This window comes from Mesoplodon bidens, assembly GCF_964165515.1.
Source record: "Mesoplodon bidens genome assembly, chromosome: 7".
Taxonomy (NCBI): Eukaryota; Metazoa; Chordata; class Mammalia; order Artiodactyla; family Ziphiidae; genus Mesoplodon; species Mesoplodon bidens.
Genome location: NC_138164.1, coordinates 55,526,668 through 55,541,047, shown reverse-complemented (window position 1 = coordinate 55,541,047; position 14,380 = coordinate 55,526,668). Strand labels below are relative to the sequence as shown.

At 40.8% G+C, this 14,380-nt stretch overlaps 1 protein-coding gene across 3 annotated transcripts in view; it reads right to left on the bottom strand.

The window, feature by feature from the left end:
- Positions 1 to 3,388, bottom strand: part of DENND2B (DENN domain containing 2B) — a 154,878-nt gene extending 151,490 nt beyond the window's left edge. For 2 of the 3 annotated variants that reach the window (XM_081240858.1, XM_081240860.1), the window contains exon 1: positions 3,247 to 3,388. The gene's annotated coding sequence lies outside the window, so the exon portion shown is untranslated. The remainder of the gene's footprint in view (positions 1 to 3,246) is intronic. The other variant, XM_081240859.1, reaches the window with a different exon arrangement.
- Between the last annotated feature and the right edge of the window lie 10,992 nt (positions 3,389 to 14,380).

Below are 14,380 nucleotides of genomic sequence, written 5' to 3'. Positions count from 1 at the left end.
ATCTAGATTGTATTCATTGGGGGCTTCCCTGGCAGCACAGTGGTTGGGAGTCCGCCTGCCGATGCAGGGGACACGGGTTCGTGCCCCGGTCTGGGAGGATCCCACATGCCGCGGAGCGGCTGGGCCCGTGAGCCATGGCCGCTGAGCCTGCACATACGGAGCCTGTGCTCCGCAGCGGAGGAAGCCGCAACGGTGAGCGGCCCGCGTACCGCAAATAAATAAATAAATAAATAAATAAAAATAAAAATAGATTGTATTCATTCAAAGTGGGAGACAATTCCAACAAAATGGCTCCACCCACTGCTGCCCTTCCTGAGCCCATTATCTGCAGAGAATCAGAGGGCCTGCCTATAAACTTGGATAGTCAATGGCCCTGTAAGCTCCCTAGCTGTACACATGAACAACACAATTAACTGGTAAGAAATGTGGCCAGGTAGAAAGAGCTTTGCACATCTCTAAATCCTGGCTTTCCTATCCCTTCTAAATTCCCACACAGTAACTACCCCAAGGCATCCTATTGCTCCTCCATAACAAAAAGTGAAATAAATGTACGTTTTCTCTTAATTGGTCTTATTAATAAGAAAGGTAATCTCAATTCATTTTTACCTTGCTAGTGCCAAGCTTTAAAATTCAGCATTTACAAGAAGCAACTGAATGTTGGGGGAAAAGTGCATCTCAACGTAAACAACATCTTTAGGGCAGAGGCCCTAGTTTGGGAGCTCAACTTTGCCACTTAGGAAAGGCTCTTAAACAAATGACAACATTGATCTACAACCCAGGGTAGTCAGGAAAGAAAAAAATTCTTAACCAAAGCATGGAGAAACACATGGGGAACATAAATGACAAACCGGCAGTCGTGCTGCTCCGCATACACATTCCATGTCAACGCTCACCTGCTCGGACCCAGCTCTTCTCTGATCCCTGGCAGCCCTGTGGTCTGTGCAACCCATTCTTACCTAGTGAACAAAGCCATCGAAGGATATGGGAAATGGGGCAGGAATTTACACACCCAGATATCCTGACTACACTACTTTCTTTAACCTGCTAATTAAGAACTACATCTTGCACTTTACCTAAGATGAGCGTGTCACATTCCTGTACACAGATGTCACATTACTCTAAAAACACTGCCTATCACTTCTTCTCTCAAAACTCTTTAAAAGCTAGACAATGTTACAGGATAAAGTTCCAGCTCCTGAGCCAGAATTCAAGCTGACCAGTCTGCTTCAACTGAACCTGCCATTGCCATTGTGGAAGGCAGCTAGGGAAGCACAAGCTTTAGAATCAGACCTCAGGGAGCTGGAATTCCAGCTCTACCTCTTACTATTTGTGTGATCTTGAACAGGTTACTTATCTTTTTGATCACCTCTCTTTAAAACAAGAACAGCAATACCTACTTCATAGCACTAGAAGATGGAAGACAGAACATGGCATATGGCACAGAGTAGATGCTCAGTAAGCATCACTTCTTTCCCTAGCTCCAATCCAAAAGGTCTACTCTCTCTTCTCTTGAAAATTCTCCCCATCAACTTTCCACTAATTTCAGAACCATGCTTTGTTTCAACGCCTAATTGAAATCTTTTCTCTTCTATGAAACTACCCTGGCTTATAATCATTTTCTCCTCTGAGCTTCTATAATTCTTATGGTCTAAGCCAATGGATCTAAAATTTTTATTGTTCTCTTATGTGTCACTACTCCTCTTTCCCCGATGAGTCCACCAACCCAAGAGCAAAGTTTTTATCAATTGTCAAGCCAATAACAATTTAAGTGTTCAATGAAAAATACTTTGAAGATTCAGTTGCCTTGAGGTTGTCTACCAATAATGTTGCCCTTCTGGCCCAATTAGGGGATAATACCACTTCCCACATACACTTGACCAAATCTCACCCATATCTTGGGGAGTTTTTCCAAGGGTAATATTTATTGGGTAAATGAAAATGAAGCCTTAATCTATGAAGTCACAGGGGGACTCTCAGCCAAGCTGGCAGAGTCCAAGAAGCTTTAATTCACTCCATGCATTCAACAGGTTCTTTTTGAGCCCTTGCTTTGCGCTGCCCTTAATTCGGCATGGGAGACATTAAGAGCAATCTGGTCTCTACCTTTGATTAGCTTTCTGGAACCTAGACTATTTCTGATCCGTTAGAAACCCCTATTTCTGAAAAATCTCATCAGTGAAGGGATTCACTTTCTGAAAATATTACTTGGAGAAAAGAAAAAACAAACAGTAATACAGTCACTTCGGTTTTAACATTGTGGCCTGTCCTAAGATGGCCAATTGACGTATGTGCACATAAGGGATAGCTCAAAACAGCCCTGGAGATGGGATAATGACCCCTTCACCATTCCCAAGACCCTGTGGTCCAAACAGCAGAAACACCTGCATGGGGATAAAAGCAAGAGCTGGACTAAGGCAGCATTAAGGCCAGTTCTCTCACTTAGTTAAGTAGTTTTACTCAGGTTCAAGTAATTATAAACCACATTCTCATAAAGACCACAGGAAAATGCAATAATCTCTCTTTAGAAACACTTGAAAACGTTCAGTCTCTTGAACTCTACAAACTACTGAATTCTTTAATAAGGTGGCATAAACGTTGGCTGAAGTGTGGTCCATTAGTCTTGGGTCACTTAAAAATACTCTTTTAATACTTACTGCACTTCAGAACAAGGGCGAGAAAGGAAAGGTAATCAAAGTAATAGAGTGCGAAGTTCATTTTCCTTTGTTTGAGTTGTGTGTGTGTATTCTTGAAGGAGCCTGCACACAAACTACCACAGCTCCAGGTAAGAGCTGCAGAGCAGCCCGGGCGCGTCCAGGGGCTCGCACAGAGCCCACTCCCAGGACCGCTCGGACTTCGGGCTCCTCGTCGCACACCACAGCTCTGCACTTCCCCAGACCCTCGGCTCCATGTTCCCCACCCCTAACTGCGCGCCCCAGCGGAGCCGGGAAGTACGGCTAGCCACGAGCGTCCGGAGAGCAGCCCCCAACAGCCCAGCTCGTCTGCGCCTTCAGAGGCCCCCGAACGCAACACTCCCAGGGCTGGAACACCTCCGGGGCGAGGAGTGGTGAATAGCGGGAAAAGGGCTAGGACTGCAGCGGCAGGGCAGGGCGCGGCAGAGGCAGAGCCGGAACCGGTGGCCCTTCTGCCCGCCACCCGGCCTGGAGCAAGGGCACTGGGGCGGGCAAGCAAGCAACCTCCCGGCGAGAAGACGGGCAGGGAAAGCCGGGGCGGCGGCCCGGACGCACTTACCTCTGCGCTCCCCAGCCAGGCTGGGCGCTCGCACGGATGGGGGCTTGACTGCAGCCGCGCAGCCCGGAGGAGGAGCCGCTCCGGGAGAGAGGGCGGTCGGCGGGCGGGCATCCGCGCCCAGGGCTGCGGCCGGGCTGGAGGGAGAGAGAAGGGAGGGAGCACAGATTTGAGTGGAGGGGGGCGTGGAGGAGGTGTGCCTCCACCCGAGACAGAAAGGGTGGGCTGCTGGAGCCTGGCGGAGGGGGTGTGCTCGGAGGCTCAGGAGGGAACAAGAAAACCGCGCCGAGAGTGCGCAAAGGGGGAAGGGAGGGCGCTGGGGATGGGAAGACGGGGCTCGGGGGCAGGGTGAGGAGTTGGTCCTCAAACTGGACTGGCCCTCACCTCGGACCATCCGACCAAGAATTGTCTGGGTCTGGAGCAAAGCACAAGGGGGTCTGAAACTTTATGTCATTTTCTCATACACACGTGACCCCCCTGCAGTCCAGATGGTTTCAATCACCGGAGGAAAAAAGCGGCTCTGCTGGTATGCATGAAAAGCCGGAGCTGGGAGAGTCTGGGAAAAGCTGCCTGTACAGCCCGCCTGCCTTCAAACTAACCGATGAGCTCTCTCCGCTCTCCCAGCCCTAGGCTGGGGGAGCCCTGCAAAACCCAAAAAGACGCTAAAAGAAGCTACATTTGGTAGTGCAGGAGTAGCGGAAGAACTCTGAAAGCACTAGGGTTCCAAGGCGTCTGGTCTGAACCGAAAGTTCTAAGGGCATTCTGAGAATTTGTTTTAAATACTCCATTAGCTTGCAAAACCAAAAACTGGAAAAGGGTGTCATTAAAGAAAAAGCAATGTAATACTAGCAGTGAGAATCTGTGATTTATTAGTGGAATTCTTAAAGAAATTGTTAACTCAGTATGACTATCCACTTGGAAAAGAATAATGCAAATCACTTAAAATCGAAACCCATACATACTTGGTGGGATGTTAGGAAGCCATGTAGCCCAATTTCGCATCCCATAAATCACTATAAATAGAACTTAATGCTGAAATGCATAAAATTGACTTTCACAAACCTAGTTACATTTTGTAGGAGCAAACATATATGAATGACCATACCTGGTTCGGGAAGATCCCACATGCCGCAGAGCAACTAAGCCCGTGCACCACAACTACTGAGCCTGCGCTCTAGAGCCCGCGAGCCACAACTACGGAGCCCGTGTGCTACAACTACTGAAGCCTGCCCACCCTAGACCCCGTGCTCCTCAACAAGAGAAGCCACCGCAATGAGAAGTCTGCGCAGCACAACGAAGAGTAACCCCCACTTGCCACAGCTAGAGAAAGCCTGCACTGCCAAAAATAAATAAATAAATAAATAAATAAATAAATAAATAAATAAATAAATAAATAAATAAATTTTGTTTTTTTAAAAAAAGAATGACCATAAACAGGCTCTAAGGCCAACACATGTTCCCAAAGCCCAAGCCAATTCAACTCTCACATACCCTAAAGAAGTACTTACTCAGCTGCAGGGCAAGCATCAAAAATAATGGGGGGAAAAAATAGGGAGTTTAAGATATTGATACATCTTGAAGATAATTTAACTTGTTCTTGATCCAACAGGAAAAGTGGCAAGAACCAAACTGATAGTCTATTGTTCCTTTGCCAAAAAAGGATATTAACATGAATTACTAGTATTAATGCTTTATCTCAATAAAATTGGTGCCAGAGCATATGTTTGGCCTTTCTAGCAGAAGGCCTTACATAGTTGTCTATGTGTGAAAAATATGTCCGTCTTTGGTAAAGTGAATTGGTTCTACATAAGGAAAACCCAAGATTTTCATTTCTCTACTGGAAAACACAGGAGAACACTTGAAACTAGGCAAATCAAAACAAGCTTTACTCCAAACTCAAAAAGTTCACTGACATGCTTGAACCCTTCAGGAGACTTGGGCTATCTGGATGGACTGAGCCTTCTTCAGTCTTCTCCGATCTCAAATTAGGGTGGTTCTACCCTCCACAAGCAACAAGAGAAGTCATGTAGAAGAATCCTCAGGGAACACAAGCCACAAAATTTAACAATGCTCCAGGCAAATTCCACCTGCAGCTCCCAAGCTCTGTACAGAGGTTCTTAAGTTTCCCACTTCCAAAACTATTAAAACTTCTATTAAAGTCTTGTTCTTCTTGTGCGTGACACCTGTGAAGAAAGCCAACTCACTGGAAAGCATCAAGATGTTCTCTCTTCAGACCCAGGATAGTAACTGTTTTCATCTCTGGCAGCTACTGCTGCTGCCGCCTCTTACATGTGCTGAAGTAAGAGGGCAATAATGACATACAAATAGTTGTTCTTTTTGTTTACCAATGCTTTGCAAATTATGCATAAAACTTTTTTAATTCCTAAGAAAAACCTTAATTAGATATTCTCTTTCAGAAAGAAAAGTAACATCCCTTAGCTTTTCTAAATATAGTTTTGAGTCTAAACTCCACTGATGTCAGTATTAGTTCATCTTAATACTAGCCAAAGATTTATTAGAGACACTGACATCTGAAATGTTTTTAATGCTATTGTAAATGGTATTAATTTAGTGATTTGCATTAACCTAATGTCCACATACCTGACAAGAAAAGCCAACTATATATAAGGTGCTAAGGGAGGTATAAGCTCTATGAGGACAAGGACTAGGCCTATCTTGCTAAAAACTGTAGCCTATGTGCCTAACACAGTGCGCAGCATGAAAGAGGTGCACAATAAATATATACTGTTTGAATAAATGAAAGAGAAACAAAAACACTCCTCATAAGGTTATAATCCGGTAGAGGCATGTGACTTGTAAACAACAGAATGAAATAACATCTTTAGAAAGGATACCAGCAACAAAAAGAGAGGAAGGAATAATTAGCGTTAGCTGGGTTTGGATTTTAATCACAATATATATTCAGAAATGTGCAGAGACTGCTGCAAATAAGAAGCGTTTATAAGAAGAATTTGGTGTATTTCGTGCCTAATTTAGGGACCTCAGAGATACACTTTCCCATGTCCCCATTATTCAGTCCCCTCAACACAGAGCCAAGACAAGATTTGAGCATAAACATCCTGGCTCTAATTTGGATAGTATGAATGCTGTTCCTTTCATCCTCTCTCATACATCTCCTCCACCCCCAAGCCATTTCCTCTGTACTGTCTTCTGTCAGTCTAATGAAAGTTTCCTAATCTTTAGAAGCAGTAGCTTTGGTTCTCTTTGTGTGGAGAAGTACAATACACTCTGATTACATGGTTATATTCCATACAGATGCCTGGCAACACATCTTATAGCTAAGGGTCTGTTTAATATTTTAACTTTGAGGGACTTATAATTCAACTATTTTGCCATATACCAAAATAGCACTTGATGTCACAGAGATGGGCTTTACTTCCTTTTGCTATTTTAAACCCTGCACTTGAGCGTGGTGAGTAGTTTGGGTTTTCTGGTTCCTGGATTTTGCTTTGGCATTTTTTTTTTCTTTGAGGAACAAAGGGCTTAAGATTTTCAAGGAAGTCTTTCAGGTGTACAGGTCTAGTACTCATGAAGCACTTATTTCCTCCTAGGTACTCTGCCTATAATATTATATGTGGTCCTTAAAAGGGCAATGGTGGCTTATTTATGTCACATGATCCAAATAACCAGGTTTCTCTAAGGCAGGCAACTGGAAAAGATGGTCGGCCCAGATGACCTTTAAGTTTTCTAGGTCATCCTTTTCCACATATCACTTCCTTTTTTCAAAAATTTTTGTTTTAATAAAAATAGTATGTTTTGTTGAAACAGCTAAACTTAAATACTAAAGACTGAAATCATCCTAAAACAGTTTTTAAAGAAAATAATTACTAATCACTAATCCATAACCTCAACAAGTACTATTTAATCCAATCCTGCTTTCCATTCTCCCTAAATTTAAGTAGAGCCTCATTTCTAAAGCACCCCATATTTACCCTTGGAGTTTTTCCATAAGCTTTAAGACTTTGGGCCAGTTTTGACATAAAACAACCTCTGATCTGTAATCTCCAGGGGCCCAGCACACCTCAGAAATAGCTATCAAGAGTGCAAAGGGATGACCTTGTCACTCCCTTTGGCTTTTTACTTTCCTCTTTTCCAAGCCCCTCAAAAGGCGAATGGGGCTTACTTATATTCACACAGATGTTAACTACGTCAGTAGTAGGAATCCTCGCAACTAGTTTTTGCAGTCAGTAAAGCGTAATAGTGTGTACTAGATTACTAATTCCTACATCTCCTAACCCTTCAGAATCACATAAGAAGCTTGTCAGAAATACAGATTCTGGCTCCAGTCCCAGATCTACAGAATTAGCATCTCCAAATTTAAGAAACACTAGACTAAACTAATTCTAAGATCTTTGTCAGTTCTATGTATGGCAATTTTCCCTTAGAAGAAAGCCCCTCTATCACCACACATTCATACAGGCTTTCCGAAAGGAATCAGCAAGATATTATATGAATTTGAAACGGAATATAGTTCTTTCCTTCACAGTAAGCAACATACTAGAGCACAGTTACCTTTACAGTCTAACTTTGAAAAAAAAAATCCTTAAACTGAATGTTTTAAAAAATTATTCCTACTATACATGGTTTACAAAAGTTCAAGAAGATTTTAAAATTGAGGAATTGATTGTAGGGGGAAAGAATCACAGAACCCAAAATTGTGTACAAAAATTTTTAACATTGTGACTTAAGAAAACACATTAAAATATATATATATGTACATATATAGGTAAGATATATACCTGGTTTAAAAACTTCAAAAACAGTATAAAAGAATATATTAAAAAGTCTTCCTTCTCACTCTTGACCTCCAGTTCCTCTCTCTTCGGGCAATCACTGGAGTTTCTTGTATATTTTTTCAGAAATGTTCAAAGGGAATGCAAAATTATTTATGTGTGCATAATACATTTTTGAGAGGAGAGGTCCATATACTGTAACAGATTTTCAAAGAGGTTCATAATCTCAAAAAAGGTAAAAATCACCATTCTACAGCAAGGCTAAGGGTTCAAGTTCTACCCCAGTGTATTGGTAGGATTAGCAGAATTCAACTTTCAGTTTGCTTGTGAATATTACTATGCACGATTCCAGACTACAAAATAGCTTCAGCAAGCAATGTTGGTTAACGTACAGATATGGTTTAAAAATATCACATCTGTTTGTAAATAACCTCCTGATTTTATGTTTTTCTCAAACAATCCCTCCAATAAATAGTTCCTCCCGTTGACTGACTGACAATGAAAATCTGTAAGAAATTTCTGGCATATACATATACAAAGACAGTAGATATTTTTCTCTCACAACCTGAAAATTTTCTATTAGGATAAAATAAAGATTTTATTTATATCTACACAGAATCTAAGGGGGAAAATTAACAGTATTCCTGGTAGATATAATTAACATATGTTTGCGGTTATTAATAAAGGTCTTAAGAACCTATCCTTTAAGGTATAAATTAATTTTGTCAAGATAGTAAATCTCCTTTGGATTTCAGTGATTATTACTTTCTTAAGTGTTTTAACTGGGATTTTAACATAAAATTACAAATAAGTTATTAGTTTGTTAAAGTATTTAAGGGATAATGGAACTGAACTACTTCACTTATCTCCTTTTTCATAGTAGAATCTATTTTCCTTGCCTGAACAGTGCCTTTCACTTTCCCCTTCCAAAGTACATGAAAGATATAGTACCTAAGAGCAAGGTGCTTTTTCTATAATCAGCTTACAAAAAGGTTCAGTCAGACCTAAGTTCATTTCTTTTCTTGTTCTATAATGTTGTTTGGGGTTTTATTCCAAATACTAGGCTATTTAGTATTTATTTAAAGAAAGTATTAGGATAGCTTGACTGATGATGCTGGGTGGGCTGGACCTGACAGAGAATAAGATGAGATGCCGGGTGCTCATTAGATGGATTAGAGACAAGAACAGGCTCAGAAAGGCTGGCTTAGTCAGCCTTATATCTAAGAAATCTCTCTACATTAAAGAATGACTTGCCCTTGTCACTAAGTTCACTGAACTTTGCCCAACAAGCATCCCCGAAATAAGAATTACAAGAATGTAATATCTTCTAGTCCATATTACTTGCAAAAAAAGAACCTATAATAAATAAGAAAAAATGATTATATAAATATAGCTATTTATTCACTCAACAAGTGTTTATTAAACATCTGCAATAAACTGATTTTGATCATGGGGAATAAAAGAGAAATAAATTGTACAAGCAAGTTTATAATCTAGTGAGGAAGGTAAATATATATAAACAACTAGTCAGAATAAAATAAGTGGTATAAAAGAGACAATGAGGAGGAAATATAGAAATTTGCAGAAGTAGTAGAGATTCTTACTGAGAAATGAGGGAGAGAGGGCTGGAACTGAACCTTAAATGATTGTTAGAATTTTCATTTCAATAAATAGAAAAGAAGGGGAGATAATTCAAAACCAAAGAAATTGCCTGAGCTGTGAAATAGTAGCTTTAGGAACAATGACCGGACCTCACTTGACTACAGTAACACAGACTAAAAATGTAGATTCAGTGGAAAACAGTTTGGCAGTTCCTCAGAAAGTTAAACACAGAATTACCATATGACCCAGCAATTCCACTCCTAGGTATATACCCCAAAGATTAAAAACAGATGCTCAAATCAATACTTGTACACGAATGTTCACAGCAGCACTATACACAGTAACCAAAAGGTAGAAATAACCCAACTGTCCATCAACAGATGAATGGACAAACAAAATGTAGTATATTCATATAATGGAATATTATTTGGCCACAGAAAGGAATGAGGTATTAATACATGCTACAATGTGGATGAACATTCAAAAACCATAGGGCTTCCCTGGTGGCGCAGTGGTTGGGAGTCCGCCTGCCGATGCAGGGGACGTGGGTTCGTGCCCCGGTCTGGGATGATCCCACATGCCGCGGAGCGGCTGGGCCCATGAGCCGTGGCCGGTGAGCCTGTGCGTCCGGAGCCTGTGCTCCGCAACAGGAGAGGCCACGGCAGTGGAAGGCCCAAGTAACGCCAAAAAAAAAAAAAACAAACCACCATACAAGTGAAAGAAGACGGACACAAAGGTCACTATATTGTATGATTTCTCTGAACTATCCAAAATAGGCAAATGTATAGAGACAGAAAGAAAACTAGTGGTTGCCGGGGGCCAGGGTGAGGGAGAAATGGGTATAAGGAACGCCTTTGGGGGTGATGAAAATGTTTTGGAACTAGACAGAAGCAATGGTTGCACAACACTGTGAATGTAATTAATGCCACTGAATTGCACATTTTAAAATGATTAACTTTTATGTTGTATGAATTCCACCTCAATTTTTTTTTAATGGTAGATTAAAGGTCGGTGGTACATACTACTAGTGCTTACTAATATTCTTCCCAGTCCCCAGAAGTTTATATCGTCCAGTCACCCTACAGTTAGGCAGGGCCATGGGGCTGTTGTTTTTTTTTTTTTGCGGTACGCGGGCCTCTCACTGTTGCGGAGCACAGGCTCCAGACGCGCAGGCTCAGCGGCCATGGCTCACGGGCCCAGCCGCTTCGCAGCATTTGGGATCTTCCCGGACCGGGGCACGAACCCGTGTCCCCTGAATCGGCAGGCGGACTCTCAACCACTGCGCCACCAGGGAAGCCCCATGGGGCTGTTTTAGCAAACAGGCTGTGAGCAGAAGCAACACATGTCACTTCCTGGCCAAAGTACTGAAGAATGGGTAAGAGATGCCATGCCTCTCTTCCCTGAAAAGCCCTGTGAGACAATGGAGAAGACTGTGTCCCTGAATAAATGAGGGCCTCCCTATTGGCCCACGCTGGACGTGTCGTATGAGTAAGAAATATGCTTTTGCTATCTTAAGTCACTGAAATTTTAGGGGTTGTTACTGCAGTGTAAACTAATCCTACTCTGACTAATATAGGGTCAGATCCAGGAAGACCATGAGAACAATATTAAGAAATTTTAATCTTATTCTGAAGGGCGTAGAGAGACAATATTTTTGAGGAGAAAAGTGACATGATGTGCACTTGAGGAAAATAATTCTGGATGCAATGTGCTGAGTAAAGTATGAACAAAAGCAGTCCTCAACCTCTGGTGCACATCAGAAATCACCTGAGGAGAACTATAGTCATCTTCTAATTTCTTTATATTTCTGTAAAGAATAAAATATTTGTCCTCTGGGGAAAAAAATCATCTGAGGAGCTTTTCAAAATGCAATGCTCTGGTCCAGGGTGTCTCTAGATATTCTGAACCAGAATCTCTAGAGGTAGGGTCTAGGCACCTATAATTGAAAAAAACTCTATGGGAAATTCTAGACTACAGGTTAGAGTCAAGGAGGAGATGTCTAGTCCTAAAATGACCAAGTTTACACGTTTAGTGATTTCAAATAAACAGTATAATAAAATAACTATTTTCTTGACAAATGGAATGATAAACGTTTAGGGAGTTTCTGTTAAAATACTAAGTTATTGAAAGGTTACTCACATTAACATTTGTATATTGCTACTAAGAGCTGAATAAAGAATGTTCATTCGGTATGCAGGGATTTAAGCGTTCAGGGCTTTTTGTTTAGTTTAGTTTGGGTTTGATTTTTCTTTTTAAAACCATGCCACAATGCCAAATCTTACATTTTTTTCTTTTTCCTGTTGAACTGATGCTACATTAAGATATAGGCACAAACATCTCCTAAGTGTTTTAAATCCATCCAATTGTTTGAGAAGGCATACGTGCTGGGCCAAAGAAGCCAAAACATTAGAGCTAGGAATTTTGATGAAGATAATAATTGCTTACAGACCAGCTTGTTTTAACTTGCTGAACAAAGAACACAATTTTATACCACATTTTCATCACAGGCTTTTTCTCTGCATAATCACTACTATACATAATGAGCACTTGGAAAAGGGAGATTATTTACAGGTTAAAGAGTAAGGAAGTTATCAATTAGATTCCACCATCTTCAAAATTTCACTTACTCAAACTTTACATTAATTAAAAAAACTTTTTTTGCTGGCCTAAGCACTGTTTTGAATCTTTATAACCCATTTGTTTAGTGTGCACAGCAAAAATCTAGGAACAAAGACACTGTTAATTTCCAGTTAATTTCCCTGAATGGTTCTATAGCCTTGGATAGGTCAATAATTTCTTTGTGCCTTAGTTCATTTCTAGGACATGCCTATATAGCAATACAGTTCCATCTGTCTCACACCTGAAAGCTGTATTCAGGCTCTGTGCCTATGTCAGGAGTTATGCCCTCACTCCTTCTCCCATTCAGTTACTTCCATCACTTGCAGACCCCATAATTCAATATTCAACCAATATTTATTAAGGCCTTAACCCAGGACAGGCAATGCTGTGAGGGTGGGGATGAGTTCAGTCCACAAAGAACAGTGATGCTAGTTTCCTGACTAATAGAATGGATGTCTCAGTCATTTTGCTTGTTTCATCCTGATTCTGGATTTCCGATTCTTTGCTTCCTCTGGAATATGAAGTCCTGAAAATCAAGGTAGTATCAGGTTAAGGCAGTCACTCGGTGATCAGATGGTTATAGGGCCACACAGTCCAGAAGTCAATATGGCTTCAAGACACAGATTTAAGAAGTCACGGAAGGGACCAAAGCCACCAATTCACAAGACCAAGATAACTCTTTGTTTGTGGTACCAGTGGTGACCCTAGGTTTGCTCAATCTTTTTGCCCTGACAACTCCAGCCTCTAAGACAGAACTCTGTGGACCTCAGAAAGCTATGTTGATTTCTGATTCCCTTAAAGCAGGGAGCCATTCATCTCAGCACCTAAGCCTTCAGTATCAGTGTGCGAAAGCAGGGTCATGACTTCCAGCTAAGTCTGAAATCTTGTAAATGACAGAGAGAAAGGAGGGTGGGAAGTGAGAGACCTATGTTGTCCAGATGTATAAGGGGTCAGATTCTAATGGTAGACCTTCAGTTTGAGACTCCAGACCCTGGACATGTGCTCATTATTCCCCATCTACCCATGCCACTGGTGTTCGTATGTCAACCTCCTATACTCTTTGTCTTTGATCTGTTGCTTGCCCTGAGCCTTGCCATTCAGAGGCTGATTCTGATCCATGGCCTTGTTCTGATCTTGGATCATGGATATGCCCAATCTCAAACACTTATCTGGCTCTGGATCCCTAGCCCAGGCCTGATCACAAACTTTGTTCTCTTGCCACCTATGCTCATGCCACTTATTTCAGTCTCACCACAGCTTCTTGTCCTCCTTCCCCATCCATTGTTGCCTATAGTTTGGGGCTGGCTAGAACTTTAGAATCCTTTCTAGCTCACTCTGGCAGGACAAAGGAGGTAAGTAATAATTAGTTTATTTAACAACAGTGTACAGAGAAGACGTAAATTTGCTCACATTTAACTGTAGTATGTACATCACGTAATTATATCTTTCTGTATCTCAAATTTCTCTCTTTAAATTAATACATTTGCCATCACATTCCCTCAAAGATATATTTATACTTAATTAAAATAACATGTATTCTGAGGTTATAACAAAACTATATATAATATGCTCCTGCATTCCCAACTGTAAAATGAGTATTAAGAACATTTAGAAACAAATTGGCTCCCTAAAAGGAATAAAAATTTTGAGTAATTTATTTTAAATATAGTACAGCCCACTTTACAAAATATTTCTGAAATGTTACATAAAAAGAAAAATATTATAAATGAATTAAGCAGAACATATTATTCAGAAGAAACTCAATGGTGGGTTCTTTTTCTTAGTGAGGAAAGATTTTGGAAATGTTATCATTTGTCCCATAATTTAATAAGTTTTACATATTCAGATATAATTGCATTGAGTTTTCTGAAAGAGATTTATCTTAACAATCTTAGGGGAAAGGAATATTCTAAGTACATTTTATTGGGTTAACTCAGTTAAAGGCTTTGGTTTTCCTAGCAGGGAATTACTAAAACAGACGCATTTTTCTTTTAAAGGCACAAGAATTCTCGTTGTGCTAGTATAAAGAGTAGATTCTAAAGTGTTATATAAAGTATGCTTCTAAAATTTAAAAGAGTTAAAGGAGATCCCTCATCTCAATTCCTAGGAGATGCTGTATCTGGAAAGGGTAAACAGAAGCAAATAGTTTCCTGAAATTGTGC